The following is a 6,477-nucleotide window of genomic DNA, read 5'->3' as shown; positions in this document are numbered from 1 at the left end:
GAGAAGGGTAGGGAAGGTTTCACTATGGACTGGAATGATCTTAACATGCCAAAGGACCTTGATTATTTTACTTCTAAGGTAGAGGATCCCTCATAGAATGTTATCCTCAGTACTAGTAGCAGCAGAAGAAACAAACATTCTAGACTTGCAACTAGTAAGTTTAAAATGCTCGCTTCTAAGCCCCAAGAGATGGGCCTGTGGAGTATGAAAAAGATAAAAGTGGGGAAAATAGGGGATTCAAAGGGTAAAGGAGAAGAATAAATAAAATTTCACATCCCTCTCAATGTGGGTCAAGTGGACCTTGGAGAAAAAAAAAAGGACATGGAGTTTGAGGTGCCCTTGGCAAACTCTACTAACAATGAGGAAAAATGCTTCCATTAGATTACCAATGAAATTATTTTCTTAAAACATAGAATTAATGACATAATCAATAGTCTCACTGGGAATCCAATGCCAGACAAGATGGATAAGCTCCTTAGAATGACTCAAAAACTCATAGAGGATGTCAAAGTTATGAAAACTGAACATGAGTCAAGGATTGCTTATTTGGATAAAAGTATTGAGGAACTTAAGGGAAGCATGAGGAACTTGGTGGAAACAAGTAAATAATCCATGAGAAGTAGTGAAGAAGGTTTGAAAAATATTAATGAGATGATTGTTGTCAAAAAGACCACCCAATTAATAAGGTTCTACCTTTAGTTACCAAGCCAAACAAGAATAATCTAGATCCAAGTTCTCATGGGGTGAATATGTAGGGTAAAAATGTACTCTCTAGTAGAATGAGAAGTATAAACCAGGAGAGGAGAACCACAAGATTCATAATTGAAGAGCTCAAGGAAAGAAATAAGAATATTATATAGAAGAACTCTGAGTTCATGCATTCTCTTGCTTAGTTTTTTGTGCTTTGTGTTTCTAGTGTCCCTGTTAGGTTTGTTGTTGTGGAGTGATTCCCCTACTTTTATAGCCATTTGGATATTGGATTAGGACTGGTTCACTACTTGTTTTACTTTTTTTTGTATGGATTTGGGTTTCTAGTCCCTGTAAAACCCATTTATCTTAATTAAAAACAAGAGGACTCCAACCTTGTAGATGTTAGTGTAAATATTCCTAGGTTTTGAAAGACATCCCCTTTCTCTTATTAAATATATTTCTATTTTAATAGATAAGTTTTCTTATGGTTAGTTTCTATTCTCACTCTCAATGCTAGTTGGCATTTTCTATCTTATGCACTATATATATGTGTAAAATTTTCCTATATTATTACAAAATTTTGGATCTTGAGAGTTCTTTGTGTTTCTCTCTTACTTTTCCTTTTTTTTTTGCATCTTTTATCTTCTACGTTTGAGGGTATGATGATTAGTCTGTCATAGCTCAACTAGTGGCATAATTCTCACATAAAATTCTATTAATATAATTGTATAAGTTTGATGGGGCTCTACACTATATTAAAATAAATATTACCATGTAGTAAGATCAACAATTTATTTAAATTATATGGAGGGAATTTCACTTTGCAGTAAGTTTAAGGGTTCCAAATTATATGTTAATAAATTTGATCATTTTTAAAGTTTAATCTCGTACCAAAAATGATCATAGTCATCATAAGTTAATCACCCTAGTTATAATCATGAAGGGATGCTAGCTATAATGTGTGTTCCATTCTAAATGATTGCATTAAAAAGATTGCAAGATTTAAATTTTATATACCCTTCACTAAATTACATAAAAATGTAAGAATGAATATTTCATACCCTCCAAATAAATAATAATACATGTCCAACCCTTTTGTTTCCAAAATTTTCATTATATTAATTATTTGTAATATCAATAATATTTCCTTAATATTAGATGATGATATTAAGATATGTTTTACTATAGTCAAAATTTGAAAACTAATTTCATCTTAATATTTAGTTCTTAAAGAAAATCTTACAGCAAATACCTTTGTGTGTAGGTGTAAATGAACTAAATTGTTAAGAATGCAATATTTGAACTAAAATCCTTATTAATGGGGTTGTTGGAGTCAATTCCCATCTCTTTTGTTCTTTGGTAACCTAGAAACCTTTCCTAACTAGTTGATTACCCTAAATTTTAATAGGGCTTCCCAAGGCAATATGGGCCCTTCTAGAGCTAGTCATATTTTGTGTGATTCATAGGGACACATAATCTTCACATTTTCACTTCCCCTAGTTAATAGAACTGACAATGAGGTTGGGTTCCATTATTTTCTTCATGGCCTCAAACTTTATGAAGCAAGGGATGTAGCAAACATAAAATCCCTAATAGTAACCAATGCAATATATTATAGATCCACTCCTTGTTGGAAGCTTTAGATATTGCTTGATAAAGTTCAACAAATCATCGAGAGGATACCCAATATAATTGCAAACAATATATTTTGAGAAGCCAACTCAAAGGTTTATCTTAGGTCCAATCAATTTTTCATAGGGTGGAATCCTTGGACATGACCCCATATTGATTGACATGGACTAGTAGAGCTAGCACAATTCTTATGTGAAGGTTGTCCTTAATGATGTAACAATGTATGATATTTGTATTCTTCAACATCGAGTGGATAGGTGCACATTCCCCTTTTTTAAAATTTTAAATCAATCCCTTATACCTTAAATTGTGTTGTCCTTATTGTAGTGGTAGCTCGTGTTTGCCTCTTAAATGACTCTTTTCTTGTCACTATAGTTTCTCAATCTCTCCTATCACATGCAATTTTTTTTATCTGTATAAAATGTGTATAGTCATTCTATAACCTAATTCTCCATTTATGCCTGACATTGCACTCACCTTGATGAGAAAATCTAGCTCAACTTAGCTCATGAAAAATATAGTCTAATATGGTTATAAATGACATGGGTAGCAAGTTTCTTGGCCTTCATATTTTAGCCTTACATAAGGTAGTTCTCAGAGTACATATGGATACAACTATCCATCTTGTGACTCCCTATCATCAGATATCTTTTCTCAACCTAATTATAGATCAATGCTTTAAAGTAGTGTTCCTAGAACCTAACTACTTAATGTTGGAAGTCATTAACATGATTCCTGATGAATGATTCATGCTTGAAAAGGATGGTTAGTAGGTGAACATAGATATTTTACAAATATTTGTTATCTTGTTGTTGGACTTGGGAGATTCGAAGGATATAGCAATTTGTTGGTTCTAGTTCAAGAAATGTTGAAGCCTAACTTCCTAGGTGATTTGGAGTAGGTGGTAGTGGTGGCTCATCTAGGTCTAGGTATTCCAATCCCTAGTGACATTCCTTGTTTCCTCAACATTGGCATGCTGAATGTTTGGTTCCCAATCCTAGCCAACTTCAAGTCCATAACAATTACTATAAAATCATCACCTAGTACAAGGATGCTCATTTTTTAAGAAAATCATTGATATCGAACCCACCATGGAAACAAATAGATGCATACTTCTATGTATATGGTGGAAAAGGAAGAAAAAGAAGAGATCAAACCCTTCCATTGGTGAAATGCTCATCTTTCTTTTATGGGTATTTTGACAGATTTTATCTCTGCCTCGGTTCATAAATGCTTTTAACTAAATGAAATGTTTAGTTTTATATGTTCATTTCAAGTGTTTTTTTAGATCAGGATTGTAATTCCTTTTTATATTCTCGTATTGTGTGATATTTTTGGTTCATCCATATTACTATTGAGAAAATGTTGCATTATTTGAGATTGTACAAACTTTATTATAAATCAATATAGATACCGGTTCTAGATCAAAAAACAATAATTGAATTAAACTAGCTTCTTGTGCATATACAATGAATTCATATTTTAGGCTCTGCAAGAAAAGAAATTAAATAAAATAAATTTAGATTGTGCAAGAAAAAAATATTCAACTAATTCTATCTACTGTAAAAAAGAATGATTACTAAATTAATTTTTCTAGACTTGTTGATAAATATTTCTCTCAAATTGATTTTTCTATTTATAAATTTTACAAAAAAAAATTAGTTTGTACTCATAGCATTCTGTACATACCTAATTTTATATTATTATATAGCATGTTTGTTTAAGGTTCCAAGCATTTGGATGAACTTGGAAAGTTAAGCTTGGTAATTTATTTCTTGTTTTGATAAACAAGGTGACCAAAGCATTATTAAAAGCCATACACTTCTCTTTCTTTCATTAGTCAATTTTAAATGTTTCCAAATTCCAACATATCATATATTCTATTTCTTTGAGTTTTAAACATTTGTTGTAAATAGTTGTTGTGTTGTGCTTAATTTATTAATGTAGAGTTCATGTTTGAATATAGGCAAATTAAAAGGACTAAAACTCATTAATTTAATAGGAGTAAACAATGATATAATATTAGACATAGGAAATTTTTATGTTCTACAAATTGTCAAATTTTATATGACTAAGGCAAGTTTGAGGTATGGTACTCATAGAAAAGGGCCTTTGGAGATTCCCTGGGACATGAGCTTAACCTAGAAACACTATGATGTTATGGTTCCTTTGGAATCTATAGAATTGAAAATTGTTCCTGAAGATAAAATTTCCTCTTATGCTCCTTCTGAAAAGTTGTCAAAGGATTCTATAGTGGAACATGGGGACATGTCTAGTTCTGAACCATTCTTTGATGGAGTGGCCCCCACCTCATGGGGTCACAAACTTATTGGCAAAAGCACAATATATATTGGTGGTTCTGTGTACTATTATATCAAGGTATTAAAAGAAGGCATTGAGGTCTCTATTGCTAAATCCTTCTTGGATTGAGGTACTTTGGGTGAGTCTATTACCCTTATTAGTAAGTTCTTCCCTTTTCAACTTAATTTTGACTTATTTTGTTACTAGGCTTGATGTAGGAGCATCGAAATATTTTTCTGTTTCCTATTATCTTATTCTATTTTGGTAAAATTTGGCTTGGTTTGACTTTTTGGGGGTAGTTATGGAAATAGTGTGGGATGTGTTATGCCTTGGATACCAAACCCCATTAGTTTCCTTGTCTTGAAAATATGGGTCCTTCTTTTTGCTTTTTGAAGCTTTGTTTTCTTCTAGTTTTTGCCTGGACACCCTAGAACCTCGCTGTCCCGAGAAGTCCTTTTTTCTTAAGTCCTACCCCAGAATCCCAGAACCCTAGAGTCCCCAAGTAGGTGTTTGTTATGTTTGTCACTACCTTGGAACCCTAGATCCCTGAAGTTGTGCCTTTTCCTTTTTCCTTGAAGTCTCGGAACTTCAGAGTTCGAAAATCCCAAGTTCTTCATGTCTCGTTGTTAGAAAATCCGAAACCCTGGACCCCCAAAGTTGCAAAGTTTTGTCATCTTGATCACACCGAAACCCTGGACCCCCAAAGTTGCAAAGTTGTGTCATCTTGATCACACCGAAACCCCAAAGTCCCAAGGTGAGTTCTTGTTTTTTTGACTTTTCATCTTGGAACCCCCGTACCCTAGAGTCATGAAGTGTCTTGCCTTCTCTTTTGTTTGTCACCTCAGAAGTCCAGAACCTCGGACTCCCAAGGTCATGTTTAAGGAAATTGTACAGATGAAGTTCAGGGGGTATAAATAGGAGGAATAAACTTTTCTAGGTTCATTTGTGCACTCAGGTTTTTCAAAGCTTCTAGTTGTGACCTCCTAACTTCGTGCCTCTATGTTGCTGGGTTTTCGTGTGTTTTCTCCCACGAGGTTGGTAGATTTTTCTCCTTCCTTATATTTTAATGTTTAGATCTTTTAATTTCTTTTAAGTTTTTAGTTTAGATTTTGCATTTACACTTTCCTCATTTTGCGTGTTTTGTTCTTTTCACATGCCCTAGGTTATCCAAACTATGGAATCCTGAAGTCCTAGAGTTTCAAGCTGAGTAGTTTTCTTTACCTCAGAACCTGGGAACCTTGGAGTCCTAAGGTTGATTCCTTTTCGGTCATCTGTTCAACCTGGAACCCCACAACCCAAGAGTTTCGGATCATCTTAAACCTACGAAGTAAACTACCCCCAACCTCGGAACCCCAAATTCTTAGGGCCCTTTTTTATTTGGCCACTGCTTTAACCTCGCAACATCAAATTCCTGGAGTTGTGAAGCATCTTCTGGGCACCCTATTGAACTACCCCTATATCCTAGAACCCCAAAGTCCTGAAGTCGGCTTTTTGTATTTACCCCGGAGCCCCTGAGTTCTGGACTCCATGTTTTTTATCTATCTCAGAACCACGAAGCCCCGGAGTTACAAACTTAGTAGTTCAAAGCCTATGCTAATCTGGGAACCTCAAAACCCTGGAGTTCCGAAGTTAGTTGTTTTAAAAGGAAGTTGTTCACCCCAGAACCCTGTAGTCCTGAGGTGGATGATATTGTTGATATTTTAAATTATGCAATGGACTAATCTATGATCCTTTCTTGTAGATTAGAGAATTTATATGGAATCAACCTCCAGTAAGAGAGTCAAGGAGTTGGACAAGCTCCCTATAACCTTGAAATATCAATATCAAGGGTAGGTCTATGTTTTGAAGTTGGAT

This window comes from Cryptomeria japonica, chromosome 7, assembly GCF_030272615.1.
Source record: "Cryptomeria japonica chromosome 7, Sugi_1.0, whole genome shotgun sequence".
Taxonomy (NCBI): Eukaryota; Viridiplantae; Streptophyta; class Pinopsida; order Cupressales; family Cupressaceae; genus Cryptomeria; species Cryptomeria japonica.
This window is presented reverse-complemented; position numbering follows the sequence as displayed.